The sequence below is a fragment of the Ambystoma mexicanum genome, chromosome 4p (assembly GCF_040938575.1).
Source record: "Ambystoma mexicanum isolate Mex_15411 chromosome 4p, UKY_AmexF1_1, whole genome shotgun sequence".
Lineage (NCBI taxonomy): Eukaryota > Metazoa > Chordata > Amphibia > Caudata > Ambystomatidae > Ambystoma > Ambystoma mexicanum.
Genome location: NC_090927.1, coordinates 845,380,817 through 845,404,169, shown reverse-complemented (window position 1 = coordinate 845,404,169; position 23,353 = coordinate 845,380,817). Strand labels below are relative to the sequence as shown.

The 23,353-nt window shown below is 47.5% G+C and overlaps 63 non-coding genes and 18 pseudogenes across 63 annotated transcripts; all 81 read left to right on the top strand.

Annotated features, from left to right (window-relative positions):
* The first annotated feature begins 382 nt into the window (after positions 1-382).
* LOC138464082 (5S ribosomal RNA) lies at positions 383-501 on the top strand. The gene has a single exon (XR_011266665.1). It is a non-coding gene; the product is annotated as a 5S ribosomal RNA (ribosomal RNA).
* Positions 502-607: 106 nt separating this feature from the next.
* On the top strand, positions 608-726 carry LOC138464466 (5S ribosomal RNA). Its single transcript, XR_011267045.1, has one exon. It is a non-coding gene; the product is annotated as a 5S ribosomal RNA (ribosomal RNA).
* A 106-nt stretch (positions 727-832) lies between these two features.
* LOC138462371 (5S ribosomal RNA) lies at positions 833-951 on the top strand. Its single transcript, XR_011264971.1, has one exon. It is a non-coding gene; the product is annotated as a 5S ribosomal RNA (ribosomal RNA).
* A 106-nt stretch (positions 952-1,057) lies between these two features.
* On the top strand, positions 1,058-1,166 carry LOC138456297 (5S ribosomal RNA; annotated as a pseudogene).
* Positions 1,167-1,272: 106 nt separating this feature from the next.
* LOC138462822 (5S ribosomal RNA) lies at positions 1,273-1,391 on the top strand. Its single transcript, XR_011265411.1, has one exon. It is a non-coding gene; the product is annotated as a 5S ribosomal RNA (ribosomal RNA).
* A 106-nt stretch (positions 1,392-1,497) lies between these two features.
* Positions 1,498-1,606, top strand: LOC138458910 (5S ribosomal RNA; annotated as a pseudogene).
* Positions 1,607-2,069: 463 nt separating this feature from the next.
* On the top strand, positions 2,070-2,188 carry LOC138464081 (5S ribosomal RNA). Its single transcript, XR_011266664.1, has one exon. It is a non-coding gene; the product is annotated as a 5S ribosomal RNA (ribosomal RNA).
* Positions 2,189-2,294: 106 nt separating this feature from the next.
* LOC138464465 (5S ribosomal RNA) lies at positions 2,295-2,413 on the top strand. Its single transcript, XR_011267044.1, has one exon. It is a non-coding gene; the product is annotated as a 5S ribosomal RNA (ribosomal RNA).
* Positions 2,414-2,519: 106 nt separating this feature from the next.
* Positions 2,520-2,638, top strand: LOC138454179 (5S ribosomal RNA). Its single transcript, XR_011260868.1, has one exon. It is a non-coding gene; the product is annotated as a 5S ribosomal RNA (ribosomal RNA).
* Positions 2,639-2,744: 106 nt separating this feature from the next.
* Positions 2,745-2,863, top strand: LOC138460794 (5S ribosomal RNA). The gene has a single exon (XR_011263458.1). It is a non-coding gene; the product is annotated as a 5S ribosomal RNA (ribosomal RNA).
* A 106-nt stretch (positions 2,864-2,969) lies between these two features.
* Positions 2,970-3,088, top strand: LOC138461487 (5S ribosomal RNA). Its single transcript, XR_011264103.1, has one exon. It is a non-coding gene; the product is annotated as a 5S ribosomal RNA (ribosomal RNA).
* Positions 3,089-3,193: 105 nt separating this feature from the next.
* LOC138457380 (5S ribosomal RNA) lies at positions 3,194-3,302 on the top strand (annotated as a pseudogene).
* Positions 3,303-3,777: 475 nt separating this feature from the next.
* LOC138455100 (5S ribosomal RNA) lies at positions 3,778-3,896 on the top strand. Its single transcript, XR_011261744.1, has one exon. It is a non-coding gene; the product is annotated as a 5S ribosomal RNA (ribosomal RNA).
* Positions 3,897-4,002: 106 nt separating this feature from the next.
* Positions 4,003-4,121, top strand: LOC138464464 (5S ribosomal RNA). The gene has a single exon (XR_011267043.1). It is a non-coding gene; the product is annotated as a 5S ribosomal RNA (ribosomal RNA).
* Positions 4,122-4,227: 106 nt separating this feature from the next.
* LOC138454178 (5S ribosomal RNA) lies at positions 4,228-4,346 on the top strand. The gene has a single exon (XR_011260867.1). It is a non-coding gene; the product is annotated as a 5S ribosomal RNA (ribosomal RNA).
* A 106-nt stretch (positions 4,347-4,452) lies between these two features.
* On the top strand, positions 4,453-4,571 carry LOC138460793 (5S ribosomal RNA). Its single transcript, XR_011263457.1, has one exon. It is a non-coding gene; the product is annotated as a 5S ribosomal RNA (ribosomal RNA).
* A 106-nt stretch (positions 4,572-4,677) lies between these two features.
* LOC138462808 (5S ribosomal RNA) lies at positions 4,678-4,796 on the top strand. Its single transcript, XR_011265396.1, has one exon. It is a non-coding gene; the product is annotated as a 5S ribosomal RNA (ribosomal RNA).
* Positions 4,797-4,901: 105 nt separating this feature from the next.
* Positions 4,902-5,010, top strand: LOC138457600 (5S ribosomal RNA; annotated as a pseudogene).
* Positions 5,011-5,474: 464 nt separating this feature from the next.
* On the top strand, positions 5,475-5,593 carry LOC138464080 (5S ribosomal RNA). Its single transcript, XR_011266663.1, has one exon. It is a non-coding gene; the product is annotated as a 5S ribosomal RNA (ribosomal RNA).
* Positions 5,594-5,699: 106 nt separating this feature from the next.
* LOC138454668 (5S ribosomal RNA) lies at positions 5,700-5,818 on the top strand. The gene has a single exon (XR_011261336.1). It is a non-coding gene; the product is annotated as a 5S ribosomal RNA (ribosomal RNA).
* A 106-nt stretch (positions 5,819-5,924) lies between these two features.
* LOC138461039 (5S ribosomal RNA) lies at positions 5,925-6,043 on the top strand. Its single transcript, XR_011263683.1, has one exon. It is a non-coding gene; the product is annotated as a 5S ribosomal RNA (ribosomal RNA).
* A 106-nt stretch (positions 6,044-6,149) lies between these two features.
* LOC138459654 (5S ribosomal RNA) lies at positions 6,150-6,258 on the top strand (annotated as a pseudogene).
* Positions 6,259-6,711: 453 nt separating this feature from the next.
* LOC138455526 (5S ribosomal RNA) lies at positions 6,712-6,830 on the top strand (annotated as a pseudogene).
* Positions 6,831-6,936: 106 nt separating this feature from the next.
* On the top strand, positions 6,937-7,055 carry LOC138464463 (5S ribosomal RNA). The gene has a single exon (XR_011267042.1). It is a non-coding gene; the product is annotated as a 5S ribosomal RNA (ribosomal RNA).
* Positions 7,056-7,161: 106 nt separating this feature from the next.
* Positions 7,162-7,280, top strand: LOC138454177 (5S ribosomal RNA). The gene has a single exon (XR_011260866.1). It is a non-coding gene; the product is annotated as a 5S ribosomal RNA (ribosomal RNA).
* A 106-nt stretch (positions 7,281-7,386) lies between these two features.
* On the top strand, positions 7,387-7,505 carry LOC138460792 (5S ribosomal RNA). Its single transcript, XR_011263456.1, has one exon. It is a non-coding gene; the product is annotated as a 5S ribosomal RNA (ribosomal RNA).
* A 106-nt stretch (positions 7,506-7,611) lies between these two features.
* LOC138462807 (5S ribosomal RNA) lies at positions 7,612-7,730 on the top strand. The gene has a single exon (XR_011265395.1). It is a non-coding gene; the product is annotated as a 5S ribosomal RNA (ribosomal RNA).
* Positions 7,731-7,835: 105 nt separating this feature from the next.
* On the top strand, positions 7,836-7,944 carry LOC138457598 (5S ribosomal RNA; annotated as a pseudogene).
* A 464-nt stretch (positions 7,945-8,408) lies between these two features.
* On the top strand, positions 8,409-8,527 carry LOC138464079 (5S ribosomal RNA). The gene has a single exon (XR_011266662.1). It is a non-coding gene; the product is annotated as a 5S ribosomal RNA (ribosomal RNA).
* A 106-nt stretch (positions 8,528-8,633) lies between these two features.
* On the top strand, positions 8,634-8,752 carry LOC138454667 (5S ribosomal RNA). The gene has a single exon (XR_011261335.1). It is a non-coding gene; the product is annotated as a 5S ribosomal RNA (ribosomal RNA).
* A 106-nt stretch (positions 8,753-8,858) lies between these two features.
* On the top strand, positions 8,859-8,977 carry LOC138461038 (5S ribosomal RNA). The gene has a single exon (XR_011263682.1). It is a non-coding gene; the product is annotated as a 5S ribosomal RNA (ribosomal RNA).
* Positions 8,978-9,083: 106 nt separating this feature from the next.
* On the top strand, positions 9,084-9,192 carry LOC138459653 (5S ribosomal RNA; annotated as a pseudogene).
* Positions 9,193-9,645: 453 nt separating this feature from the next.
* LOC138455058 (5S ribosomal RNA) lies at positions 9,646-9,764 on the top strand. Its single transcript, XR_011261703.1, has one exon. It is a non-coding gene; the product is annotated as a 5S ribosomal RNA (ribosomal RNA).
* Positions 9,765-9,870: 106 nt separating this feature from the next.
* LOC138464461 (5S ribosomal RNA) lies at positions 9,871-9,989 on the top strand. Its single transcript, XR_011267041.1, has one exon. It is a non-coding gene; the product is annotated as a 5S ribosomal RNA (ribosomal RNA).
* A 106-nt stretch (positions 9,990-10,095) lies between these two features.
* On the top strand, positions 10,096-10,214 carry LOC138465012 (5S ribosomal RNA). The gene has a single exon (XR_011267588.1). It is a non-coding gene; the product is annotated as a 5S ribosomal RNA (ribosomal RNA).
* A 106-nt stretch (positions 10,215-10,320) lies between these two features.
* LOC138460791 (5S ribosomal RNA) lies at positions 10,321-10,439 on the top strand. Its single transcript, XR_011263455.1, has one exon. It is a non-coding gene; the product is annotated as a 5S ribosomal RNA (ribosomal RNA).
* Positions 10,440-10,545: 106 nt separating this feature from the next.
* Positions 10,546-10,654, top strand: LOC138459087 (5S ribosomal RNA; annotated as a pseudogene).
* A 463-nt stretch (positions 10,655-11,117) lies between these two features.
* LOC138461656 (5S ribosomal RNA) lies at positions 11,118-11,236 on the top strand. The gene has a single exon (XR_011264265.1). It is a non-coding gene; the product is annotated as a 5S ribosomal RNA (ribosomal RNA).
* A 106-nt stretch (positions 11,237-11,342) lies between these two features.
* Positions 11,343-11,461, top strand: LOC138457311 (5S ribosomal RNA). The gene has a single exon (XR_011262221.1). It is a non-coding gene; the product is annotated as a 5S ribosomal RNA (ribosomal RNA).
* Positions 11,462-11,567: 106 nt separating this feature from the next.
* Positions 11,568-11,686, top strand: LOC138461475 (5S ribosomal RNA). Its single transcript, XR_011264091.1, has one exon. It is a non-coding gene; the product is annotated as a 5S ribosomal RNA (ribosomal RNA).
* A 106-nt stretch (positions 11,687-11,792) lies between these two features.
* Positions 11,793-11,901, top strand: LOC138456136 (5S ribosomal RNA; annotated as a pseudogene).
* Positions 11,902-12,007: 106 nt separating this feature from the next.
* On the top strand, positions 12,008-12,126 carry LOC138454059 (5S ribosomal RNA). Its single transcript, XR_011260752.1, has one exon. It is a non-coding gene; the product is annotated as a 5S ribosomal RNA (ribosomal RNA).
* A 106-nt stretch (positions 12,127-12,232) lies between these two features.
* On the top strand, positions 12,233-12,351 carry LOC138460789 (5S ribosomal RNA). Its single transcript, XR_011263453.1, has one exon. It is a non-coding gene; the product is annotated as a 5S ribosomal RNA (ribosomal RNA).
* A 106-nt stretch (positions 12,352-12,457) lies between these two features.
* On the top strand, positions 12,458-12,576 carry LOC138455345 (5S ribosomal RNA). Its single transcript, XR_011261980.1, has one exon. It is a non-coding gene; the product is annotated as a 5S ribosomal RNA (ribosomal RNA).
* Positions 12,577-12,682: 106 nt separating this feature from the next.
* LOC138459779 (5S ribosomal RNA) lies at positions 12,683-12,791 on the top strand (annotated as a pseudogene).
* Positions 12,792-13,254: 463 nt separating this feature from the next.
* On the top strand, positions 13,255-13,373 carry LOC138464078 (5S ribosomal RNA). The gene has a single exon (XR_011266660.1). It is a non-coding gene; the product is annotated as a 5S ribosomal RNA (ribosomal RNA).
* Positions 13,374-13,479: 106 nt separating this feature from the next.
* Positions 13,480-13,598, top strand: LOC138464460 (5S ribosomal RNA). The gene has a single exon (XR_011267040.1). It is a non-coding gene; the product is annotated as a 5S ribosomal RNA (ribosomal RNA).
* A 106-nt stretch (positions 13,599-13,704) lies between these two features.
* LOC138464826 (5S ribosomal RNA) lies at positions 13,705-13,823 on the top strand. Its single transcript, XR_011267403.1, has one exon. It is a non-coding gene; the product is annotated as a 5S ribosomal RNA (ribosomal RNA).
* Positions 13,824-13,929: 106 nt separating this feature from the next.
* Positions 13,930-14,048, top strand: LOC138460788 (5S ribosomal RNA). The gene has a single exon (XR_011263452.1). It is a non-coding gene; the product is annotated as a 5S ribosomal RNA (ribosomal RNA).
* A 105-nt stretch (positions 14,049-14,153) lies between these two features.
* On the top strand, positions 14,154-14,262 carry LOC138457378 (5S ribosomal RNA; annotated as a pseudogene).
* A 475-nt stretch (positions 14,263-14,737) lies between these two features.
* LOC138464077 (5S ribosomal RNA) lies at positions 14,738-14,856 on the top strand. The gene has a single exon (XR_011266659.1). It is a non-coding gene; the product is annotated as a 5S ribosomal RNA (ribosomal RNA).
* Positions 14,857-14,962: 106 nt separating this feature from the next.
* Positions 14,963-15,081, top strand: LOC138464459 (5S ribosomal RNA). The gene has a single exon (XR_011267039.1). It is a non-coding gene; the product is annotated as a 5S ribosomal RNA (ribosomal RNA).
* A 106-nt stretch (positions 15,082-15,187) lies between these two features.
* Positions 15,188-15,306, top strand: LOC138465011 (5S ribosomal RNA). The gene has a single exon (XR_011267587.1). It is a non-coding gene; the product is annotated as a 5S ribosomal RNA (ribosomal RNA).
* A 106-nt stretch (positions 15,307-15,412) lies between these two features.
* LOC138460786 (5S ribosomal RNA) lies at positions 15,413-15,531 on the top strand. The gene has a single exon (XR_011263451.1). It is a non-coding gene; the product is annotated as a 5S ribosomal RNA (ribosomal RNA).
* A 106-nt stretch (positions 15,532-15,637) lies between these two features.
* Positions 15,638-15,746, top strand: LOC138459085 (5S ribosomal RNA; annotated as a pseudogene).
* Positions 15,747-16,209: 463 nt separating this feature from the next.
* Positions 16,210-16,328, top strand: LOC138461655 (5S ribosomal RNA). Its single transcript, XR_011264264.1, has one exon. It is a non-coding gene; the product is annotated as a 5S ribosomal RNA (ribosomal RNA).
* A 106-nt stretch (positions 16,329-16,434) lies between these two features.
* On the top strand, positions 16,435-16,553 carry LOC138457299 (5S ribosomal RNA). The gene has a single exon (XR_011262219.1). It is a non-coding gene; the product is annotated as a 5S ribosomal RNA (ribosomal RNA).
* A 106-nt stretch (positions 16,554-16,659) lies between these two features.
* LOC138461463 (5S ribosomal RNA) lies at positions 16,660-16,778 on the top strand. Its single transcript, XR_011264079.1, has one exon. It is a non-coding gene; the product is annotated as a 5S ribosomal RNA (ribosomal RNA).
* A 106-nt stretch (positions 16,779-16,884) lies between these two features.
* On the top strand, positions 16,885-17,003 carry LOC138454058 (5S ribosomal RNA). Its single transcript, XR_011260751.1, has one exon. It is a non-coding gene; the product is annotated as a 5S ribosomal RNA (ribosomal RNA).
* A 106-nt stretch (positions 17,004-17,109) lies between these two features.
* On the top strand, positions 17,110-17,228 carry LOC138460785 (5S ribosomal RNA). The gene has a single exon (XR_011263450.1). It is a non-coding gene; the product is annotated as a 5S ribosomal RNA (ribosomal RNA).
* Positions 17,229-17,334: 106 nt separating this feature from the next.
* On the top strand, positions 17,335-17,453 carry LOC138455344 (5S ribosomal RNA). Its single transcript, XR_011261979.1, has one exon. It is a non-coding gene; the product is annotated as a 5S ribosomal RNA (ribosomal RNA).
* Positions 17,454-17,559: 106 nt separating this feature from the next.
* Positions 17,560-17,668, top strand: LOC138459778 (5S ribosomal RNA; annotated as a pseudogene).
* A 463-nt stretch (positions 17,669-18,131) lies between these two features.
* LOC138464076 (5S ribosomal RNA) lies at positions 18,132-18,250 on the top strand. The gene has a single exon (XR_011266658.1). It is a non-coding gene; the product is annotated as a 5S ribosomal RNA (ribosomal RNA).
* A 106-nt stretch (positions 18,251-18,356) lies between these two features.
* On the top strand, positions 18,357-18,475 carry LOC138455167 (5S ribosomal RNA). The gene has a single exon (XR_011261810.1). It is a non-coding gene; the product is annotated as a 5S ribosomal RNA (ribosomal RNA).
* Positions 18,476-18,581: 106 nt separating this feature from the next.
* Positions 18,582-18,700, top strand: LOC138464824 (5S ribosomal RNA). Its single transcript, XR_011267401.1, has one exon. It is a non-coding gene; the product is annotated as a 5S ribosomal RNA (ribosomal RNA).
* A 106-nt stretch (positions 18,701-18,806) lies between these two features.
* On the top strand, positions 18,807-18,925 carry LOC138460784 (5S ribosomal RNA). Its single transcript, XR_011263449.1, has one exon. It is a non-coding gene; the product is annotated as a 5S ribosomal RNA (ribosomal RNA).
* Positions 18,926-19,030: 105 nt separating this feature from the next.
* Positions 19,031-19,139, top strand: LOC138457377 (5S ribosomal RNA; annotated as a pseudogene).
* A 475-nt stretch (positions 19,140-19,614) lies between these two features.
* LOC138464073 (5S ribosomal RNA) lies at positions 19,615-19,733 on the top strand. The gene has a single exon (XR_011266656.1). It is a non-coding gene; the product is annotated as a 5S ribosomal RNA (ribosomal RNA).
* A 106-nt stretch (positions 19,734-19,839) lies between these two features.
* LOC138464458 (5S ribosomal RNA) lies at positions 19,840-19,958 on the top strand. Its single transcript, XR_011267038.1, has one exon. It is a non-coding gene; the product is annotated as a 5S ribosomal RNA (ribosomal RNA).
* A 106-nt stretch (positions 19,959-20,064) lies between these two features.
* Positions 20,065-20,183, top strand: LOC138462370 (5S ribosomal RNA). Its single transcript, XR_011264970.1, has one exon. It is a non-coding gene; the product is annotated as a 5S ribosomal RNA (ribosomal RNA).
* Positions 20,184-20,289: 106 nt separating this feature from the next.
* Positions 20,290-20,398, top strand: LOC138456296 (5S ribosomal RNA; annotated as a pseudogene).
* A 106-nt stretch (positions 20,399-20,504) lies between these two features.
* On the top strand, positions 20,505-20,623 carry LOC138460783 (5S ribosomal RNA). The gene has a single exon (XR_011263448.1). It is a non-coding gene; the product is annotated as a 5S ribosomal RNA (ribosomal RNA).
* Positions 20,624-20,729: 106 nt separating this feature from the next.
* Positions 20,730-20,838, top strand: LOC138458476 (5S ribosomal RNA; annotated as a pseudogene).
* Positions 20,839-21,301: 463 nt separating this feature from the next.
* Positions 21,302-21,420, top strand: LOC138464072 (5S ribosomal RNA). Its single transcript, XR_011266655.1, has one exon. It is a non-coding gene; the product is annotated as a 5S ribosomal RNA (ribosomal RNA).
* A 106-nt stretch (positions 21,421-21,526) lies between these two features.
* On the top strand, positions 21,527-21,645 carry LOC138464457 (5S ribosomal RNA). Its single transcript, XR_011267037.1, has one exon. It is a non-coding gene; the product is annotated as a 5S ribosomal RNA (ribosomal RNA).
* A 106-nt stretch (positions 21,646-21,751) lies between these two features.
* Positions 21,752-21,870, top strand: LOC138461037 (5S ribosomal RNA). The gene has a single exon (XR_011263681.1). It is a non-coding gene; the product is annotated as a 5S ribosomal RNA (ribosomal RNA).
* Positions 21,871-21,976: 106 nt separating this feature from the next.
* Positions 21,977-22,085, top strand: LOC138459299 (5S ribosomal RNA; annotated as a pseudogene).
* Positions 22,086-22,538: 453 nt separating this feature from the next.
* On the top strand, positions 22,539-22,657 carry LOC138455057 (5S ribosomal RNA). The gene has a single exon (XR_011261702.1). It is a non-coding gene; the product is annotated as a 5S ribosomal RNA (ribosomal RNA).
* A 106-nt stretch (positions 22,658-22,763) lies between these two features.
* On the top strand, positions 22,764-22,882 carry LOC138464455 (5S ribosomal RNA). Its single transcript, XR_011267034.1, has one exon. It is a non-coding gene; the product is annotated as a 5S ribosomal RNA (ribosomal RNA).
* A 106-nt stretch (positions 22,883-22,988) lies between these two features.
* LOC138465009 (5S ribosomal RNA) lies at positions 22,989-23,107 on the top strand. The gene has a single exon (XR_011267585.1). It is a non-coding gene; the product is annotated as a 5S ribosomal RNA (ribosomal RNA).
* Positions 23,108-23,213: 106 nt separating this feature from the next.
* LOC138460782 (5S ribosomal RNA) lies at positions 23,214-23,332 on the top strand. The gene has a single exon (XR_011263447.1). It is a non-coding gene; the product is annotated as a 5S ribosomal RNA (ribosomal RNA).
* Positions 23,333-23,353: the final 21 nt, after the last annotated feature.

The window sequence follows — 23,353 nt, the reverse complement described above, 5'->3', positions numbered from 1 at the left end:
GTTTTATAGCGGAAATGTTGGACAACATCATGAGGGCTGGAGCTACCTTTTTACATAGAATTAGCATACAGGTAGTGTGTTCATGGGTAATAAATCGACTTTCACATGTAATGCAGTACAGAGAATATTGAGTCCTTCAAGAGGCATGAAAGAAAACCATTATTGTGTTGATTGTTCTCTCCACCTCCCTGCAACAGACACAGGATGGATGAATTAAAGTTATCCTACCAGACATAGGAGTCCTGAATGGGCCCACCAGTCTTATATATCTCGCCTGATCGAGCCTGATCGAGCGATGAGCGTGGTATCATGTTGCAAGTGGCTGCATGGCTTAGCTTACTAAATGCAAATGCATAAGAGTAATATTCTTAGCATTCCTAGAGCCTACGGCCACACCACACTGAATGCACCCGATCTCGACTGATCTCGGAAGTTAAGCAGTGTCAGGCCTAGTTAGTACCTGGATGGGAGACCGCCTGGGAATACCAGGTGCTGTAGGCTTTTTTGTGCTCCAAGTTCAGGAAGTGAGCCCTTTCTCAATTGCCTTTTAAAACTGCAAGGTCTAGCCGACTAGATGCTTAAAAGTACAAAACTCAGTAGGCCCAGAGCCTACGGCCACACCACACTGAATGTGCCTGATCTCGTCTGATCTCAGAAGCTAAGCAGTGTCGGGCCTAGTTAGTACCTGGATGGAAGACCGCCTGGGAATACCAGGTGCTGTAGGCTTTTTTGTACTCCAAGTTCAGGAAGTGAGCCATTTCTCAATTGCCTTTCAAAACTGCAAGGTCTAGCCGACTAGATGCTTAAAAGTACAAAACTCACAAGAACCAGAGCCTACGGCCACACCACACTGAATGCGCCCGATCTCGTCTGATCTCGGAAGCTAAGCAGTGTCGGGCCTCGTTAGTACCTGGATGGGAGACCGCCTGGGAATACCAGGTGCTGTAGGCTTTTTTGTGCTCCAAGTTCAGGAAGTGAGCCATTTCTCAATTGCCTTTCAAAATTGCAAGGTCTAGCTGACTAGATGCTTAAAAGTACAAAACTCACTAGGCCCAGAGCCTACGGCCACACCACACTGATTGCGCCCGATCTCGGAAGCTAAGCAGTGTCGGGCCTCGTTAGTACCTGGATGGGAGACCGCCTGGGAATACCAGGTGCTGTAGGCTTTTTTGTGCTCCAAGTTCAGGAAGTGAGCCATTTCTCAATTGCCTTTCAAAACTGCAAGGTCTAGCTGACTAGATGCTTAAAAGTACAAAACTCACTAGGCCCAGAGCCTACGGCCACACCACACTGATTGCGCCCGATCTCGTCTGATCTCGGAAGCTAAGCAGTGTCGGGCCTAGTTAGTACCTGGATGGGAGACCACCTGGGAATAACAGGTGCTGTAGGCTTTTTTGTGCTCCAAGTTCAGGAAGTGAGCCATTTCACAATTGCCTTTCAAAACTGCAAGGTCTAGCCGACTAGATGCTTAAAAGTACAAAACTCACTAGGCCCAGAGCCTACGGCCACACCACACTGAATGCGCCCGATCTCGGAAGCTAAGCAGGGTCAGGCCTAGTTAGTACCTCGATGGGAGACTGCCTGGGAATACCAGGTGCTGTAGGCTTTTTTGTGCTCCATGATTAGTAATTGCGCAACTTCTCAATTATTTTTCAAATTTGGTATGTTTCCAAAATAATTGTATCCCGTTTTATAGCGGAAATGTTGGACAACATCATGAGGGCTGGAGCTACCTTTTTACATAGAATTAGCATACAGGTAGTGTGTTCATGGGTAATAAATCGACTTTCACATGTAATGCAGTACAGAGAATATTGAGTCCTTCAAGAGGCATGAAAGAAAACCATTATTGTGTTGATTGTTCTCTCCACCTCCCTGCAACAGACACAGGATGGATGAATTAAAGTTATCCTACCAGACATAGGAGTCCTGAATGGGCCCACCAGTCTTATATATCTCGCCTGATCGAGCCTGATCGAGCGATGAGCGTGGTATCATGTTGCAAGTGGCTGCATGGCTTAGCTTACTAAATGCAAATGCATAAGAGTAATATTCTTAGCATTCCTAGAGCCTACGGCCACACCACACTGAATGCACCCGATCTCGACTGATCTCGGAAGTTAAGCAGTGTCAGGCCTAGTTAGTACCTGGATGGGAGACCGCCTGGGAATACCAGGTGCTGTAGGCTTTTTTGTGCTCCAAGTTCAGGAAGTGAGCCCTTTCTCAATTGCCTTTTAAAACTGCAAGGTCTAGCCGACTAGATGCTTAAAAGTACAAAACTCACTAGGCCCAGAGCCTACGGCCACACCACACTGAATGTGCCTGATCTCGTCTGATCTCAGAAGCTAAGCAGTGTCGGGCCTAGTTAGTACCTGGATGGAAGACCGCCTGGGAATACCAGGTGCTGTAGGCTTTTTTGTACTCCAAGTTCAGGAAGTGAGCCATTTCTCAATTGCCTTTCAAAACTGCAAGGTCTAGCCGACTAGATGCTTAAAAGTACAAAACTCACAAGAACCAGAGCCTACGGCCACAGCACACTGAATGCGCCCGATCTCGTCTGATCTCGGAAGCTAAGCAGTGTCGGGCCTCGTTAGTACCTGGATGGGAGACCGCCTGGGAATACCAGGTGCTGTAGGCTTTTTTGTGCTCCAAGTTCAGGAAGTGAGCCATTTCTCAATTGCCTTTCAAAACTGCAAGGTCTAGCTGACTAGATGCTTAAAAGTACAAAACTCACTAGGCCCAGAGCCTACGGCCACACCACACTGATTGCGCCCGATCTCGTCTGATCTCGGAAGCTAAGCAGTGTCGGGCCTAGTTAGTACCTGGATGGGAGACCACCTGGGAATACCAGGTGCTGTAGGCTTTTTTGTGCTCCAAGTTCAGGAAGTGAGCCATTTCTCAATTGCCTTTCAAAACTGCAAGGTCTAGCCGACTAGATGCTTAAAAGTACAAAACTCACTAAGCCCAGAGCCTACGGCCACACCACACTGAATGCGCCCGATCTCGTCTGATCTCGGAAGCTAAGCAGTGTCGGGCCTAGTTAGTACCTGGATGGGAGACCACCTGGGAATACCAGGTGCTGTAGGCTTTTTTGTGCTCCAAGTTCAGGAAGTGAGCCATTTCACAATTGCCTTTCAAAACTGCAAGGTCTAGCCGACTAGATGCTTAAAAGTACAAACTCACTAGGCCCAGAGCCTACGGCCACACCACACTGAATGCGCCCGATCTCGGAAGCTAAGCAGGGTCGGGCCTAGTTAGTACCTGGATGGGAGACTGCCTGGGAATACCAGGTGCTGTAGGCTTTTTTTGTGCTCCATGATTAGTAATTGCGCAACTTCTCAATTATTTTTCAAATTTGGTATGTTTCCAAAATAATTGTATCCCGTTTTATAGCGGAAATGTTGGACAACATCATGAGGGCTGGAGCTACCTTTTTACATAGAATTAGCATACAGGTAGTGTGTTCATGGGTAATAAATCGACTTTCACATGTAATGCAGTACAGAGAATATTGAGTCCTTCAAGAGGCATGAAAGAAAACCATTATTGTGTTGATTGTTCTCTCCACCTCCCTGCAACAGACACAGGATGGATGAATTAAAGTTATCCTACCAGACATAGGAGTCCTGAATGGGCCCACCAGTCTTATATATCTCGCCTGATCGAGCCTGATCGAGCGCTGATCGAGCGATGAGCGTGGTATCATGTTGCTAGTGGCTGCATGGCTTAGCTTACTAAATGCAAATGCATAAGAGTAATATTCTTAGCATTCCTAGAGCCTACGGCCACAACGCACTGAATGCACCCGATCTCGACTGATCTCGGAAGTTAAGCAGTGTCAGGCCTAGTTAGTACCTGGATGGGAGACCGCCTGGGAATACCAGGTGCTGTAGGCTTTTTTGTGCTCCAAGTTCAGGAAGTGAGCCCTTTCTCAATTGCCTTTTAAAACTGCAAGGTCTAGCCGACTAGATGCTTAAAAGTACAAAACTCACTAGGCCCAGAGCCTACGGCCACACCACACTGAATGTGCCTGATCTCGTCTGATCTCAGAAGCTAAGCAGTGTCGGGCCTAGTTAGTACCTGGATGGAAGACCGCCTGGGAATACCAGGTGCTGTAGGCTTTTTTGTACTCCAAGTTCAGGAAGTGAGCCATTTCTCAATTGCCTTTCAAAACTGCAAGGTCTAGCCGACTAGATGCTTAAAAGTACAAAACTCACAAGAACCAGAGCCTACGGCCACAGCACACTGAATGCGCCCGATCTCGTCTGATCTCGGAAGCTAAGCAGTGTCGGGCCTCGTTAGTACCTGGATGGGAGACCGCCTGGGAATACCAGGTGCTGTAGGCTTTTTTGTGCTCCAAGTTCAGGAAGTGAGCCATTTCTCAATTGCCTTTCAAAACTGCAAGGTCTAGCTGACTAGATGCTTAAAAGTACAAAACTCACTAGGCCCAGAGCCTACGGCCACACCACACTGATTGCGCCCGATCTCGTCTGATCTCGGAAGCTAAGCAGTGTCGGGCCTAGTTAGTACCTGGATGGGAGACCACCTGGGAATACCAGGTGCTGTAGGCTTTTTTGTGCTCCAAGTTCAGGAAGTGAGCCATTTCTCAATTGCCTTTCAAAACTGCAAGGTCTAGCCGACTAGATGCTTAAAAGTACAAAACTCACTAAGCCCAGAGCCTACGGCCACACCACACTGAATGCGCCCGATCTCGTCTGATCTCGGAAGCTAAGCAGTGTCGGGCCTAGTTAGTACCTGGATAGGAGACCACCTGGGAATACCAGGTGCTGTAGGCTTTTTTGTGCTCCAAGTTCAGGAAGTGAGCCATTTCACAATTGCCTTTCAAAACTGCAAGGTCTAGCCGACTAGATGCTTAAAAGTACAAACTCACTAGGCCCAGAGCCTACGGCCACACCACACTGAATGCCCCCGATCTCGGAAGCTAAGCAGGGTCGGGCCTAGTTAGTACCTGGATGGGAGACTGCCTGGGAATACCAGGTGCTGTAGGCTTTTTTTGTGCTCCATGATTAGTAATTGCGCAACTTCTCAATTATTTTTCAAATTTGGTATGTTTCCAAAATAATTGTATCCCGTTTTATAGCGGAAATGTTGGACAACATCATGAGGGCTGGAGCTACCTTTTTACATAGAATTAGCATACAGGTAGTGTGTTCATGGGTAATAAATCGACTTTCACATGTAATGCAGTACAGAGAATATTGAGTCCTTCAAGAGGCATGAAAGAAAACCATTATTGTGTTGATTGTTCTCTCCACCTCCCTGCAACAGACACAGGATGGATGAATTAAAGTTATCCTACCAGACATAGGAGTCCTGAATGGGCCCACCAGTCTTATATATCTCGCCTGATCGAGCCTGATCGAGCGATGAGCGTGGTATCATGTTGCAAGTGGCTGCATGGCTTAGCTTACTAAATGCAAATGCATAAGAGTAATATTCTTAGCATTCCTAGAGCCTACGGCCACACCACACTGAATGCACCCGATCTCGACTGATCTCGGAAGTTAAGCAGTGTCAGGCCTAGTTAGTACCTGGATGGGAGACCGCCTGGGAATACCAGGTGCTGTAGGCTTTTTTGTGCTCCAAGTTCAGGAAGTGAGCCCTTTCTCAATTGCCTTTTAAAACTGCAAGGTCTAGCCGACTAGATGCTTAAAAGTACAAAACTCAGTAGGCCCAGAGCCTACGGCCACACCACACTGAATGTGCCTGATCTCGTCTGATTTCAGAAGCTAAGCAGTGTCGGGCCTAGTTAGTACCTGGATGGAAGACCGCCTGGGAATACCAGGTGCTGTAGGCTTTTTTGTACTCCAAGTTCAGGAAGTGAGCCATTTCTCAATTGCCTTTCAAAACTGCAAGGTCTAGCCGACTAGATGCTTAAAAGTACAAAACTCACAAGAACCAGAGCCTACGGCCACACCACACTGAATGCGCCCGATCTCATCTGATCTCGGAAGCTAAGCAGTGTCGGGCCTCGTTAGTACCTGGATGGGAGACCGCCTGGGAATACCAGGTGCTGTAGGCTTTTTTGTGCTCCAAGTTCAGGAAGTGAGCCATTTCACAATTGCCTTTCAAAACTGCAAGGTCTAGCCGACTAGATGCTTAAAAGTACAAAACTCACTAGGCCCAGAGCCTTCGGCCACACCACACTGAATGCGCCCGATCTCGGAAGCTAAGCAGGGTCAGGCCTATTTAGTACCTGGATGGGAGACTGCCTGGGAATACCAGGTGCTGTAGGCTTTTTTGTGCTCCATGATTAGTAATTGCGCAACTTCTCAATTATTTTTCAAATTTGGTATGTTTCCAAAATAATTGTATCCCGTTTTATAGCGGAAATGTTGGACAACATCATGAGGGCTGGAGCTACCTTTTTACATAGAATTAGCATACAGGTAGTGTGTTCATGGGTAATAAATCGACTTTCACATGTAATGCAGTACAGAGAATATTGAGTCGTTCAAGAGGCATGAAAGAAAACCATTATTGTGTTGATTGTTCTCTCCACCTCCCTGCAACAGACACAGGATGGATGAATTAAAGTTATCCTACCAGACATAGGAGTCCTGAATGGGCCCACCAGTCTTATATATCTCGCCTGATCGAGCGATGAGCGTGGTATCATGTTGCAAGTGGCTGCATGGCTTAGCTTACTAAATGCAAATGCATAAGAGTAATATTCTTAGCATTCCTAGAGCCTACGGCCACAACGCACTGAATGCACCTGATCTCGACTGATCTCGGAAGTTAAGCAGTGTCAGGCCTAGTTAGTACCTGGATGGGAGACCGCCTGGGAATACCAGGTGCTGTAGGCTTTTTTGTGCTCCAAGTTCAGGAAGTGAGCCCTTTCTCAATTGCCTTTTAAAACTGCAAGGTCTAGCCGACTAGATGCTTAAAAGTACAAAACTCACTAGGCCCAGAGCCTACGGCCACACCACACTGAATGTGCCTGATCTCGTCTGATCTCAGAAGCTAAGCAGTGTCGGGCCTAGTTAGTACCTGGATGGAAGACCGCCTGGGAATACCAGGTGCTGTAGGCTTTTTTGTACTCCAAGTTCAGGAAGTGAGCCATTTCTCAATTGCCTTTCAAAACTGCAAGGTCTAGCCGACTAGATGCTTAAAAGTACAAAACTCACAAGAACCAGAGCCTACGGCCACAGCACACTGAATGCGCCCGATCTCGTCTGATCTCGGAAGCTAAGCAGTGTCGGGCCTCGTTAGTACCTGGATGGGAGACCGCCTGGGAATACCAGGTGCTGTAGGCTTTTTTGTGCTCCAAGTTCAGGAAGTGAGCCATTTCTCAATTGCCTTTCAAAACTGCAAGGTCTAGCTGACTAGATGCTTAAAAGTACAAAACTCACTAGGCCCAGAGCCTACGGCCACACCACACTGATTGCGCCCGATCTCGTCTGATCTCGGAAGCTAAGCAGTGTCGGGCCTAGTTAGTACCTGGATGGGAGACCACCTGGGAATACCAGGTGCTGTAGGCTTTTTTGTGCTCCAAGTTCAGGAAGTGAGCCATTTCTCAATTGCCTTTCAAAACTGCAAGGTCTAGCCGACTAGATGCTTAAAAGTACAAAACTCACTAAGCCCAGAGCCTACGGCCACACCACACTGAATGCGCCCGATCTCGTCTGATCTCGGAAGCTAAGCAGTGTCGGGCCTAGTTAGTACCTGGATAGGAGACCACCTGGGAATACCAGGTGCTGTAGGCTTTTTTGTGCTCCAAGTTCAGGAAGTGAGCCATTTCACAATTGCCTTTCAAAACTGCAAGGTCTAGCCGACTAGATGCTTAAAAGTACAAACTCACTAGGCCCAGAGCCTACGGCCACACCACACTGAATGCCCCCGATCTCGGAAGCTAAGCAGGGTCGGGCCTAGTTAGTACCTGGATGGGAGACTGCCTGGGAATACCAGGTGCTGTAGGCTTTTTTTGTGCTCCATGATTAGTAATTGCGCAACTTCTCAATTATTTTTCAAATTTGGTATGTTTCCAAAATAATTGTATCCCGTTTTATAGCGGAAATGTTGGACAACATCATGAGGGCTGGAGCTACCTTTTTACATAGAATTAGCATACAGGTAGTGTGTTCATGGGTAATAAATCGACTTTCACATGTAATGCAGTACAGAGAATATTGAGTCCTTCAAGAGGCATGAAAGAAAACCATTATTGTGTTGATTGTTCTCTCCACCTCCCTGCAACAGACACAGGATGGATGAATTAAAGTTATCCTACCAGACATAGGAGTCCTGAATGGGCCCACCAGTCTTATATATCTCGCCTGATCGAGCCTGATCGAGCGATGAGCGTGGTATCATGTTGCAAGTGGCTGCATGGCTTAGCTTACTAAATGCAAATGCATAAGAGTAATATTCTTAGCATTCCTAGAGCCTACGGCCACACCACACTGAATGCACCCGATCTCGACTGATCTCGGAAGTTAAGCAGTGTCAGGCCTAGTTAGTACCTGGATGGGAGACCGCCTGGGAATACCAGGTGCTGTAGGCTTTTTTGTGCTCCAAGTTCAGGAAGTGAGCCCTTTCTCAATTGCCTTTTAAAACTGCAAGGTCTAGCCGACTAGATGCTTAAAAGTACAAAACTCAGTAGGCCCAGAGCCTACGGCCACACCACACTGAATGTGCCTGATCTCGTCTGATTTCAGAAGCTAAGCAGTGTCGGGCCTAGTTAGTACCTGGATGGAAGACCGCCTGGGAATACCAGGTGCTGTAGGCTTTTTTGTACTCCAAGTTCAGGAAGTGAGCCATTTCTCAATTGCCTTTCAAAACTGCAAGGTCTAGCCGACTAGATGCTTAAAAGTACAAAACTCACAAGAACCAGAGCCTACGGCCACACCACACTGAATGCGCCCGATCTCATCTGATCTCGGAAGCTAAGCAGTGTCGGGCCTCGTTAGTACCTGGATGGGAGACCGCCTGGGAATACCAGGTGCTGTAGGCTTTTTTGTGCTCCAAGTTCAGGAAGTGAGCCATTTCACAATTGCCTTTCAAAACTGCAAGGTCTAGCCGACTAGATGCTTAAAAGTACAAAACTCACTAGGCCCAGAGCCTTCGGCCACACCACACTGAATGCGCCCGATCTCGGAAGCTAAGCAGGGTCAGGCCTATTTAGTACCTGGATGGGAGACTGCCTGGGAATACCAGGTGCTGTAGGCTTTTTTGTGCTCCATGATTAGTAATTGCGCAACTTCTCAATTATTTTTCAAATTTGGTATGTTTCCAAAATAATTGTATCCCGTTTTATAGCGGAAATGTTGGACAACATCATGAGGGCTGGAGCTACCTTTTTACATAGAATTAGCATACAGGTAGTGTGTTCATGGGTAATAAATCGACTTTCACATGTAATGCAGTACAGAGAATATTGAGTCGTTCAAGAGGCATGAAAGAAAACCATTATTGTGTTGATTGTTCTCTCCACCTCCCTGCAACAGACACAGGATGGATGAATTAAAGTTATCCTACCAGACATAGGAGTCCTGAATGGGCCCACCAGTCTTATATATCTCGCCTGATCGAGCGATGAGCGTGGTATCATGTTGCAAGTGGCTGCATGGCTTAGCTTACTAAATGCAAATGCATAAGAGTAATATTCTTAGCATTCCTAGAGCCTACGGCCACACCACACTGAATGCACCCGATCTCGACTGATCTCGGAAGTTAAGCAGTGTCATGCCTAGTTAGTACCTGGATGGGAGACCGCCTGGGAATACCAGGTGCTGTAGGCTTTTTTGTGCTCCAAGTTCAGGAAGTGAGCCCTTTCTCAATTGCCTTTTAAAACTGCAAGGTCTAGCCGACTAGATGCTTAAAAGTACAAAACTCACTAGGCCCAGAGCCTACGGCCACACCACACTGAATGTGCCTGATCTCGTCTGATCTCAGAAGCTAAGCAGTGTCGGGCCTAGTTAGTACCTGGATGGAAGACCGCCTGGGAATACCAGGTGCTGTAGGCTTTTTTGTACTCCAAGTTCAGGAAGTGAGCCATTTCTCAATTGCCTTTCAAAACTGCAAGGTCTAGCCGACTAGATGCTTAAAAGTACAAAACTCACAAGAACCAGAGCCTACGGCCACACCACACTGAATGCGCCCGATCTCGTCTGTTCTCGGAAGCTAAGCAGTGTCGGGCCTCGTTAGTACCTGGATGGGAGACCGCCTGGGAATACCAGGTGCTGTAGGCTTTTTTGTGCTCCAAGTTCAGGAAGTGAGCCATTTCTCAATTGCCTTTCAAAAGTGCAAGGTCTAGCTGACTAGATGCTTAAAAGTACAAAACTCACTAGGCCCAGAGCCTACGGCCACACCACACTGATTGCGCCCGATCTCGTCTGATCTCGGAAGCTAAGCAGTGTCGGGCCTAGTTAGTACCTGGATGGGAGACCACCTGGGAATACCAGGTGCTGTAGGCTTTTTTGTGCTCCAAGTTCAGGAAGTGAGCCATTTCTCAATTGCCTTTCAAAACTGCAAGGTCTAGCCGACTAGATGCTTAAAAGTACAAAACTCACTAGGCCCAGAGCCTACGGCCACACCACACTGAATGTGCCCGATCTCGGAAACTAAGCAGGGTCAGGCCTAGTTAGTACCTGGATGGGAGACTGCCTGGGAATACCAGGTGCTGTAGGCTTTTTTGTGCTCCATGATTAGTAATTGCGCAACTTCTCAATTATTTTTCAAATTTGGTATGTTTCCAAAATAATTGTATCCCGTTTTATAGCGGAAATGTTGGACAACATCATGAGGGCTGGAGCTACCTTTTTACATAGAATTAGCATACAGGTAGTGTGTTCATGGGTAATAAATCGACTTTCACATGTAATGCAGTACAGAGAATATTGAGTCCTTCAAGAGGCATGAAAGAAAACCATTATTGTGTTGATTGTTCTCTCCACCTCCCTGCAACAGACACAGGATGGATGAATTAAAGTTATCCTACCAGACATAGGAGTCCTGAATGGGCCCACCAGTCTTATATATCTCGCCTGATCGAGCCTGATCGAGCGATGAGCGTGGTATCATGTTGCAAGTGGCTGCATGGCTTAGCTTACTAAATGCAAATGCATAAGAGTAATATTCTTAGCATTCCTAGAGCCTACGGCCACACCACACTGAATGCACCCGATCTCGTCTGATCTCGGAAGTTAAGCAGTGTCAGGCCTAGTTAGTACCTGGATGGGAGACCGCCTGGGAATACCAGGTGCTGTAGGCTTTTTTGTGCTCCAAGTTCAGGAAGTGAGCCCTTTCTCAATTGCCTTTTAAAACTGCAAGGTCTAGCCGACTAGATGCTTAAAAGTACAACACTCACTAGGCCCAGAGCCTACGGCCACACCACACTGAATGCGCCTGATCTCGTCTGATCTCAGAAGCTAAGCAGTGTCGGGCCTAGTTAGTACCTGGATGGGAGACCGCCTGGGAATACCAGGTGCTGTAGGCTTTTTTGTACTCCAAGTTCAGGAAGTGAGCCATTTCTCAATTGCCTCTCAAAACTGCAAGGTCTAGCCGACTAGATGCTTAAAAGTACAAAACTCACTAGGCCCAGAGCCTACGGCCACACCACACTGAATGCGCCCGATCTCGTCTGATCTCGGAAGCTAAGCAGTGTCGGGCCTAGTTAGTACCTGGATGGGAGACCACCTGGGAATACCAGGTGCTGTAGGCTTTTTTGTGCTCCAAGTTCAGGAAGTGAGCCATTTCACAATTGCCTTTCAAAACTGCAAGGTCTAGCCGACTAGATGCTTAAAAGTACAAAACTCACTAGGCCCAGAGCCTACGGCCACACCACACTGAATGCGCCCGATCTCGGAAGCTAAGCAGGGTCGGGCCTAGTTAGTACCTGGATGGGAGACCGCCTGGGAATACCAGGTGCTGTAGGCTTTTTTGTGCTCCAAGTTCAGGAAGTGAGCCATTTCTCAATTGCCTTTCAAAATTGCAAGGTCTAGCTGACTAGATGCTTAAAAGTACAAAACTCACTAGGCCCAGAGCCTACGGCCACACCACACTAATTGCGCCCGATCTCGTCTGATCTCGGAAGCTAAGCAGTGTCGGGCCTCGTTAGTACCTGGATGGGAGACCGCCTGGGAATACCAGGTGCTGTAGGCTTTTTTGTGCTCCAAGTTCAGGAAGTGAGCCATTTCTCAATTGCCTTTCAAAACTGCAAGGTCTAGCTGACTAGATGCTTAAAAGTACAAAACTCACTAGGCCCAGAGCCTACGGCCACACCACACTGATTGCGCCCGATCTCGTCTGATCTCGGAAGCTAAGCAGTGTCGGGCCTAGTTAGTACCTGGATGGGAGACCACCTGGGAATACCAGGTGCTGTAGGCTTTTTTGTGCTCCAAGTTCAGGAAGTGAGCCATTTCACAATTGCCTTTCAAAACTGCAAGGTCTAGCCGACTAGATGCTTAAAAGTACAAAACTCACTAGGCCCAGAGCCTACGGCCACACCACACTGAATGCGCCCAATCTCGACTGATCTCGGAAGTTAAGCAGTGTCAGGCCTAGTTAGTACCTGGATGGGAGACCGCCTGGGAATACCAGGTGCTGTAGGCTTTTTTGTGCTCCAAGTTCAGGAAGTGAGCCCTTTCTCAATTGCCTTTTAAAACTGCAAGGTCTAGCCGACTAGATGCTTAAAAGTACAAAACTCACTAGGCCCAGAGCCTACGGCCACACCACACTGAATGTGCCCAATCTCGGAAGCTAAGCAGGGTCAGGCCTAGTTAGTACCTGGATGGGAGACTGCCTGGGAATACCAGGTGCTGTAGGCTTTTTTGTGCTCCATGATTAGTAATTGCGCAACTTCTCAATTATTTTTCAAATTTGGTATGTTTCCAAAATAATTGTATCCCGTTTTATAGCGGAAATGTTGGACAACATCATGAGGGCTGGAGCTACCTTTTTACATAGAATTAGCATACAGGTAGTGTGTTCATGGGTAATAAATCGACTTTCACATGTAATGCAGTACAGAGAATATTGAGTCCTTCAAGAGGCATGAAAGAAAACCATTATTGTGTTGATTGTTCTCTCCACCTCCCTGCAACAGACACAGGATGGATGAATTAAAGTTATCCTACCAGACATAGGAGTCCTGAATGGGCCCACCAGTCTTATATATCTCGCCTGATCGAGCCTGATCGAGCGATGAGCGTGGTATCATGTTGCAAGTGGCTGCATGGCTTAGCTTACTAAATGCAAATGCATAAGAGTAATATTCTTAGCATTCCTAGAGCCTACGGCCACACCACACTGAATGCACCCGATCTCGACTGATCTCGGAAGTTAAGCAGTGTCAGGCCTAGTTAGTACCTGGATGGGAGACCGCCTGGGAATACCAGGTGCTGTAGGCTTTTTTGTGCTCCAAGTTCAGGAAGTGAGCCCTTTCTCAATTGCCTTTTAAAACTGCAAGGTCTAGCCGACTAGATGCTTAATAGTACAAAACTCACTAGGCCCAGAGCCTACGGCCACACCACACTGAATGTGCCTGATCTCGTCTGATCTCAGAAGCTAAGCAGTGTCGGGCCTAGTTAGTACCTGGATGGAAGACCGCCTGGGAATACCAGGTGCTGTAGGCTTTTTTGTACTCCAAGTTCAGGAAGTGAGCCATTTCTCAATTGCCTTTCAAAACTGCAAGGTCTAGCCGACTAGATGCTTAAAAGTACAAAACTCACAAGAACCAGAGCCTACGGCCACACCACACTGAATGCGCCCGATCTCGTCTGATCTTGGAAGCTAAGCAGTGTCGGGCCTCGTTAGTACCTGGATGGGAGACCGCCTGGGAATACCAGGTGCTGTAGGCTTTTTTGTGCTCCAAGTTCAGGAAGTGAGCCATTTCTCAATTGCCTTTCAAAACTGCAAGGTCTAGCTGACTAGATGCTTAAAAGTACAAAACTCACTAGGCCCAGAGCCTACGGCCACACCACACTGATTGCGCCCGATCTCGTCTGATCTCGGAAGCTAAGCAGTGTCGGGCCTAGTTAGTACCTGGATGGGAGACCACCTGGGAATACCAGGTGCTGTAGGCTTTTTTGTGCTCCAAGTTCAGGAAGTGAGCCATTTCACAATTGCCTTTCAAAACTGCAAGGTCTAGCCGACTAGATGCTTAAAAGTACAAACTCACTAGGCCCAGAGCCTACGGCCACACCACACTGAATGCGCCCGATCTCGGAAGCTAAGCAGGGTCGGGCCTAGTTAGTACCTGGATGGGAGACTGCCTGGGAATACCAGGTGCTGTAGGCTTTTTTTGTGCTCCATGATTAGTAATTGCGCAACTTCTCAATTATTTTTCAAATTTGGTATGTTTCCAAAATAATTGTATCCCGTTTTATAGCGGAAATGTTGGACAACATCATGAGGGCTGGAGCTACCTTTTTACATAGAATTAGCATACAGGTAGTGTGTTCATGGGTAATAAATCAACTTTCACATGTAATGCAGTACAGAGAATATTGAGTCCTTCAAGAGGCATGAAAGAAAACCATTATTGTGTTGATTGTTCTCTCCACCTCCCTGCAACAGACACAGGATGGATGAATTAAAGTTATCCTACCAGACATAGGAGTCCTGAATGGGCCCACCAGTCTTATATATCTCGCCTGATCGAGCCTGATCGAGCGCTGATCGAGCGATGAGCGTGGTATCATGTTGCAAGTGGCTGCATGGCTTAGCTTACTAAATGCAAATGCATAAGAGTAATATTCTTAGCATTCCTAGAGCCTACGGCCACACCACACTGAATGCACCCGATCTCGACTGATCTCGGAAGTTAAGCAGTGTCAGGCCTAGTTAGTACCTGGATGGGAGACCGCCTGGGAATACCAGGTGCTGTAGGCTTTTTTGTGCTCCAAGTTCAGGAAGTGAGCCCTTTCTCAATTGCCTTTTAAAACTGCAAGGTCTAGCCGACTAGATGCTTAAAAGTACAAAACTCAGTAGGCCCAGAGCCTACGGCCACACCACACTGAATGTGCCTGATCTCGTCTGATCTCAGAAGCTAAGCAGTGTCGGGCCTAGTTAGTACCTGGATGGAAGACCGCCTGGGAATACCAGGTGCTGTAGGCTTTTTTGTACTCCAAGTTCAGGAAGTGAGCCATTTCTCAATTGCCTTTCAAAACTGCAAGGTCTAGCCGACTAGATGCTTAAAAGTACAAAACTCACAAGAACCAGAGCCTACGGCCACACCACACTGAATGCGCCCGATCTCGTCTGTTCTCGGAAGCTAAGCAGTGTCGGGCCTCGTTAGTACCTGGATGGGAGACCGCCTGGGAATACCAGGTGCTGTAGGCTTTTTTGTGCTCCAAGTTCAGGAAGTGAGCCATTTCTCAATTGCCTTTCAAAAGTGCAAGGTCTAGCTGACTAGATGCTTAAAAGTACAAAACTCACTAGGCCCAGAGCCTACGGCCACACCACACTGATTGCGCCCGATCTCGTCTGATCTCGGAAGCTAAGCAGTGTCGGGCCTAGTTAGTACCTGGATGGGAGACCACCTGGGAATACCAGGTGCTGTAGGCTTTTTTGTGCTCCAAGTTCAGGAAGTGAGCCATTTCTCAATTGCCTTTCAAAACTGCAAGGTCTAGCCGACTAGATGCTTAAAAGTACAAAACTCACTAGGCCCAGAGCCTACGGCCACACCACACTGAATGTGCCCGATCTCGGAAACTAAGCAGGGTCAGGCCTAGTTAGTACCTGGATGGGAGACTGCCTGGGAATACCAGGTGCTGTAGGCTTTTTTGTGCTCCATGATTAGTAATTGCGCAACTTCTCAATTATTTTTCAAATTTGGTATGTTTCCAAAATAATTGTATCCCGTTTTATAGCGGAAATGTTGGACAACATCATGAGGGCTGGAGCTACCTTTTTACATAGAATTAGCATACAGGTAGTGTGTTCATGGGTAATAAATCGACTTTCACATGTAATGCAGTACAGAGAATATTGAGTCCTTCAAGAGGCATGAAAGAAAACCATTATTGTGTTGATTGTTCTCTCCACCTCCCTGCAACAGACACAGGATGGATGAATTAAAGTTATCCTACCAGACATAGGAGTCCTGAATGGGCCCACCAGTCTTATATATCTCGCCTGATCGAGCCTGATCGAGCGATGAGCGTGGTATCATGTTGCAAGTGGCTGCATGGCTTAGCTTACTAAATGCAAATGCATAAGAGTAATATTCTTAGCATTCCTAGAGCCTACGGCCACACCACACTGAATGCACCCGATCTCGTCTGATCTCGGAAGTTAAGCAGTGTCAGGCCTAGTTAGTACCTGGATGGGAGACCGCCTGGGAATACCAGGTGCTGTAGGCTTTTTTGTGCTCCAAGTTCAGGAAGTGAGCCCTTTCTCAATTGCCTTTTAAAACTGCAAGGTCTAGCCGACTAGATGCTTAAAAGTACAACACTCACTAGGCCCAGAGCCTACGGCCACACCACACTGAATGCGCCTGATCTCGTCTGATCTCAGAAGCTAAGCAGTGTCGGGCCTAGTTAGTACCTGGATGGGAGACCGCCTGGGAATACCAGGTGCTGTAGGCTTTTTTGTACTCCAAGTTCAGGAAGTGAGCCATTTCTCAATTGCCTCTCAAAACTGCAAGGTCTAGCCGACTAGATGCTTAAAAGTACAAAACTCACTAGGCCCAGAGCCTACGGCCACACCACACTGAATGCGCCCGATCTCGTCTGATCTCGGAAGCTAAGCAGTGTCGGGCCTAGTTAGTACCTGGATGGGAGACCACCTGGGAATACCAGGTGCTGTAGGCTTTTTTGTGCTCCAAGTTCAGGAAGTGAGCCATTTCACAATTGCCTTTCAAAACTGCAAGGTCTAGCCGACTAGATGCTTAAAAGTACAAAACTCACTAGGCCCAGAGCCTACGGCCACACCACACTAATTGCGCCCGATCTCGTCTGATCTCGGAAGCTAAGCAGTGTCGGGCCTCGTTAGTACCTGGATGGGAGACCGCCTGGGAATACCAGGTGCTGTAGGCTTTTTTGTGCTCCAAGTTCAGGAAGTGAGCCATTTCTCAATTGCCTTTCAAAACTGCAAGGTCTAGCTGACTAGATGCTTAAAAGTACAAAACTCACTAGGCCCAGAGCCTACGGCCACACCACACTGATTGCGCCCGATCTCGTCTGATCTCGGAAGCTAAGCAGTGTCGGGCCTAGTTAGTACCTGGATGGGAGACCACCTGGGAATACCAGGTGCTGTAGGCTTTTTTGTGCTCCAAGTTCAGGAAGTGAGCCATTTCACAATTGCCTTTCAAAACTGCAAGGTCTAGCCGACTAGATGCTTAAAAGTACAAAACTCACTAGGCCCAGAGCCTACGGCCACACCACACTGAATGCGCCCAATCTCGACTGATCTCGGAAGTTAAGCAGTGTCAGGCCTAGTTAGTACCTGGATGGGAGACCGCCTGGGAATACCAGGTGCTGTAGGCTTTTTTGTGCTCCAAGTTCAGGAAGTGAGCCCTTTCTCAATTGCCTTTTAAAACTGCAAGGTCTAGCCGACTAGATGCTTAAAAGTACAAAACTCACTAGGCCCAGAGCCTACGGCCACACCACACTGAATGTGCCCAATCTCGGAAGCTAAGCAGGGTCAGGCCTAGTTAGTACCTGGATGGGAGACTGCCTGGGAATACCAGGTGCTGTAGGCTTTTTTGTGCTCCATGATTAGTAATTGCGCAACTTCTCAATTATTTTTCAAATTTGGTATGTTTCCAAAATAATTGTATCCCGTTTTATAGCGGAAATGTTGGACAACATCATGAGGGCTGGAGCTACCTTTTTACATAGAATTAGCATACAGGTAGTGTGTTCATGGGTAATAAATCGACTTTCACATGTAATGCAGTACAGAGAATATTGAGTCCTTCAAGAGGCATGAAAGAAAACCATTATTGTGTTGATTGTTCTCTCCACCTCCCTGCAACAGACACAGGATGGATGAATTAAAGTTATCCTACCAGACATAGGAGTCCTGAATGGGCCCACCAGTCTTATATATCTCGCCTGATCGAGCCTGATCGAGCGATGAGCGTGGTATCATGTTGCAAGTGGCTGCATGGCTTAGCTTACTAAATGCAAATGCATAAGAGTAATATTCTTAGCATTCCTAGAGCCTACGGCCACACCACACTGAATGCACCCGATCTCGACTGATCTCGGAAGTTAAGCAGTGTCAGGCCTAGTTAGTACCTGGATGGGAGACCGCCTGGGAATACCAGGTGCTGTAGGCTTTTTTGTGCTCCAAGTTCAGGAAGTGAGCCCTTTCTCAATTGCCTTTTAAAACTGCAAGGTCTAGCCGACTAGATGCTTAATAGTACAAAACTCACTAGGCCCAGAGCCTACGGCCACACCACACTGAATGTGCCTGATCTCGTCTGATCTCAGAAGCTAAGCAGTGTCGGGACTAGTTAGTACCTGGATGGAAGACCGCCTGGGAATACCAGGTGCTGTAGGCTTTTTTGTACTCCAAGTTCAGGAAGTGAGCCATTTCTCAATTGCCTTTCAAAACTGCAAGGTCTAGCCGACTAGATGCTTAAAAGTACAAAACTCACAAGAACCAGAGCCTACGGCCACACCACACTGAATGCGCCCGATCTCGTCTGATCTTGGAAGCTAAGCAGTGTCGGGCCTCGTTAGTACCTGGATGGGAGACCGCCTGGGAATACCAGGTGCTGTAGGCTTTTTTGTGCTCCAAGTTCAGGAAGTGAGCCATTTCTCAATTGCCTTTCAAAACTGCAAGGTCTAGCTGACTAGATGCTTAAAAGTACAAAACTCACTAGGCCCAGAGCCTACGGCCACACCACACTGATTGCGCCCGATCTCGTCTGATCTCGGAAGCTAAGCAGTGTCGGGCCTAGTTAGTACCTGGATGGGAGACCACCTGGGAATACCAGGTGCTGTAGGCTTTTTTGTGCTCCAAGTTCAGGAAGTGAGCCATTTCACAATTGCCTTTCAAAACTGCAAGGTCTAGCCGACTAGATGCTTAAAAGTACAAACTCACTAGGCCCAGAGCCTACGGCCACACCACACTGAATGCGCCCGATCTCGGAAGCTAAGCAGGGTCGGGCCTAGTTAGTACCTGGATGGGAGACTGCCTGGGAATACCAGGTGCTGTAGGCTTTTTTTGTGCTCCATGATTAGTAATTGCGCAACTTCTCAATTATTTTTCAAATTTGGTATGTTTCCAAAATAATTGTATCCCGTTTTATAGCGGAAATGTTGGACAACATCATGAGGGCTGGAGCTACCTTTTTACATAGAATTAGCATACAGGTAGTGTGTTCATGGGTAATAAATCAACTTTCACATGTAATGCAGTACAGAGAATATTGAGTCCTTCAAGAGGCATGAAAGAAAACCATTATTGTGTTGATTGTTCTCTCCACCTCCCTGCAACAGACACAGGATGGATGAATTAAAGTTATCCTACCAGACATAGGAGTCCTGAATGGGCCCACCAGTCTTATATATCTCGCCTGATCGAGCCTGATCGAGCGCTGATCGAGCGATGAGCGTGGTATCATGTTGCAAGTGGCTGCATGGCTTAGCTTACTAAATGCAAATGCATAAGAGTAATATTCTTAGCATTCCTAGAGCCTACGGCCACACCACACTGAATGCACCCGATCTCGACTGATCTCGGAAGTTAAGCAGTGTCAGGCCTAGTTAGTACCTGGATGGGAGACCGCCTGGGAATACCAGGTGCTGTAGGCTTTTTTGTGCTCCAAGTTCAGGAAGTGAGCCCTTTCTCAATTGCCTTTTAAAACTGCAAGGTCTAGCCGACTAGATGCTTAAAAGTACAAAACTCAGTAGGCCCAGAGCCTACGGCCACACCACACTGAATGTGCCTGATCTCGTCTGATCTCAGAAGCTAAGCAGTGTCGGGCCTAGTTAGTACCTGGATGGAAGACCGCCTGGGAATACCAGGTGCTGTAGGCTTTTTTGTACTCCAAGTTCAGGAAGTGAGCCATTTCTCAATTGCCTTTCAAAACTGCAAGGTCTAGCCGACTAGATGCTTAAAAGTACAAAACTCACAAGAACCAGAGCCTACGGCCACACCACACTGAATGCGCCCGATCTCGTCTGATCTCGGAAGCTAAGCAGTGTCGGGCCTCGTTAGTACCTGGATGGGAGACCGCCTGGGAATACCAGGTGCTGTAGGCTTTTTTGTGCTCCAAGTTCAGGAAGTGAGCCATTTCTCAATTGCCTTTCAAAATTGCAAGGTCTAGCTGACTAGATGCTTAAAAGTACAAAACTCACTAGGCCCAGAGCCTACGGCCACACCACACTGATTGCGCCCGATCTCGGAAGCTAAGCAGTGTCGGGCCTCGTTAGTACCTGGATGGGAGACCGCCTGGGAATACCAGGTGCTGTAGGCTTTTTTGTGCTCCAAGTTCAGGAAGTGAGCCATTTCTCAATTGCCTTTCAAAACTGCAAGGTCTAGCTGACTAGATGCTTAAAAGTACAAAACTCACTAGGCCCAGAGCCTACGGCCACACCACACTGATTGCGCCCGATCTCGTCTGATCTCGGAAGCTAAGCAGTGTCGGGCCTAGTTAGTACCTGGATGGGAGACCACCTGGGAATACCAGGTGCTGTAGGCTTTTTTGTGCTCCAAGTTCAGGAAGTGAGCCATTTCACAATTGCCTTTCAAAACTGCAAGGTCTAGCCGACTAGATGCTTAAAAGTACAAAACTCACTAGGCCCAGAGCCTACGGCCACACCACACTGAATGCGCCCGATCTCGGAAGCTAAGCAGGGTCAGGCCTAGTTAGTACCTGGATGGGAGACTGCCTGGGAATACCAGGTGCTGTAGGCTTTTTTGTGCTCCATGATTAGTAATTGCGCAACTTCTCAATTATTTTTCAAATTTGGTATGTTTCCAAAATAATTGTATCCCGTTTTATAGCGGAAATGTTGGACAACATCATGAGGGCTGGAGCTACCTTTTTACATAGAATTAGCATACAGGTAGTGTGTTCATGGGTAATAAATCGACTTTCACATGTAATGCAGTACAGAGAATATTGAGTCCTTCAAGAGGCATGAAAGAAAACCATTATTGTGTTGATTGTTCTCTCCACCTCCCTGCAACAGACACAGGATGGATGAATTAAAGTTATCCTACCAGACATAGGAGTCCTGAATGGGCCCACCAGTCTTATATATCTCGCCTGATCGAGCCTGATCGAGCGATGAGCGTGGTATCATGTTGCAAGTGGCTGCATGGCTTAGCTTACTAAATGCAAATGCATAAGAGTAATATTCTTAGCATTCCTAGAGCCTACGGCCACACCACACTGAATGCACCCGATCTCGACTGATCTCGGAAGTTAAGCAGTGTCAGGCCTAGTTAGTACCTGGATGGGAGACCGCCTGGGAATACCAGGTGCTGTAGGCTTTTTTGTGCTCCAAGTTCAGGAAGTGAGCCCTTTCTCAATTGCCTTTTAAAACTGCAAGGTCTAGCCGACTAGATGCTTAAAAGTACAAAACTCAGTAGGCCCAGAGCCTACGGCCACACCACACTGAATGTGCCTGATCTCGTCTGATCTCAGAAGCTAAGCAGTGTCGGGCCTAGTTAGTACCTGGATGGAAGACCGCCTGGGAATACCAGGTGCTGTAGGCTTTTTTGTACTCCAAGTTCAGGAAGTGAGCCATTTCTCAATTGCCTTTCAAAACTGCAAGGTCTAGCCGACTAGATGCTTAAAAGTACAAAACTCACAAGAACCAGAGCCTACGGCCACACCACACTGAATGCGCCCGATCTCATCTGATCTCGGAAGCTAAGCAGTGTCGGGCCTCGTTAGTACCTGGATGGGAGACCGCCTGGGAATACCAGGTGCTGTAGGCTTTTTTGTGCTCCAAGTTCAGGAAGTGAGCCATTTCACAATTGCCTTTCAAAACTGCAAGGTCTAGCCGACTAGATGCTTAAAAGTACAAAACTCACTAGGCCCAGAGCCTTCGGCCACACCACACTGAATGCGCCCGATCTCGGAAGCTAAGCAGGGTCAGGCCTAGTTAGTACCTGGATGGGAGACTGCCTGGGAATACCAGGTGCTGTAGGCTTTTTTGTGCTCCATGATTAGTAATTGCGCAACTTCTCAATTATTTTTCAAATTTGGTATGTTTCCAAAATAATTGTATCCCGTTTTATAGCGGAAATGTTGGACAACATCATGAGGGCTGGAGCTACCTTTTTACATAGAATTAGCATACAGGTAGTGTGTTCATGGGTAATAAATCGACTTTCACATGTAATGCAGTACAGAGAATATTGAGTCGTTCAAGAGGCATGAAAGAAAACCATTATTGTGTTGATTGTTCTCTCCACCTCCCTGCAACAGACACAGGATGGATGAATTAAAGTTATCCTACCAGACATAGGAGTCCTGAATGGGCCCACCAGTCTTATATATCTCGCCTGATCGAGCGATGAGCGTGGTATCATGTTGCAAGTGGCTGCATGGCTTAGCTTACTAAATGCAAATGCATAAGAGTAATATTCTTAGCATTCCTAGAGCCTACGGCCACACCACACTGAATGCACCCGATCTCGACTGATCTCGGAAGTTAAGCAGTGTCATGCCTAGTTAGTACCTGGATGGGAGACCGCCTGGGAATACCAGGTGCTGTAGGCTTTTTTGTGCTCCAAGTTCAGGAAGTGAGCCCTTTCTCAATTGCCTTTTAAAACTGCAAGGTCTAGCCGACTAGATGCTTAAAAGTACAAAACTCACTAGGCCCAGAGCCTACGGCCACACCACACTGAATGTGCCTGATCTCGTCTGATCTCAGAAGCTAAGCAGTGTCGGGCCTAGTTAGTACCTGGATGGAAGACCGCCTGGGAATACCAGGTGCTGTAGGCTTTTTTGTACTCCAAGTTCAGGAAGTGAGCCATTTCTCAATTGCCTTTCAAAACTGCAAGGTCTAGCCGACTAGATGCTTAAAAGTACAAAACTCACAAGAACCAGAGCCTACGGCCACACCACACTGAATGCGCCCGATCTCGTCTGTTCTCGGAAGCTAAGCAGTGTCGGGCCTCGTTAGTACCTGGATGGGAGACCGCCTGGGAATACCAGGTGCTGTAGGCTTTTTTGTGCTCCAAGTTCAGGAAGTGAGCCATTTCTCAATTGCCTTTCAAAAGTGCAAGGTCTAGCTGACTAGATGCTTAAAAGTACAAAACTCACTAGGCCCAGAGCCTACGGCCACACCACACTGATTGCGCCCGATCTCGTCTGATCTCGGAAGCTAAGCAGTGTCGGGCCTAGTTAGTACCTGGATGGGAGACCACCTGGGAATACCAGGTGCTGTAGGCTTTTTTGTGCTCCAAGTTCAGG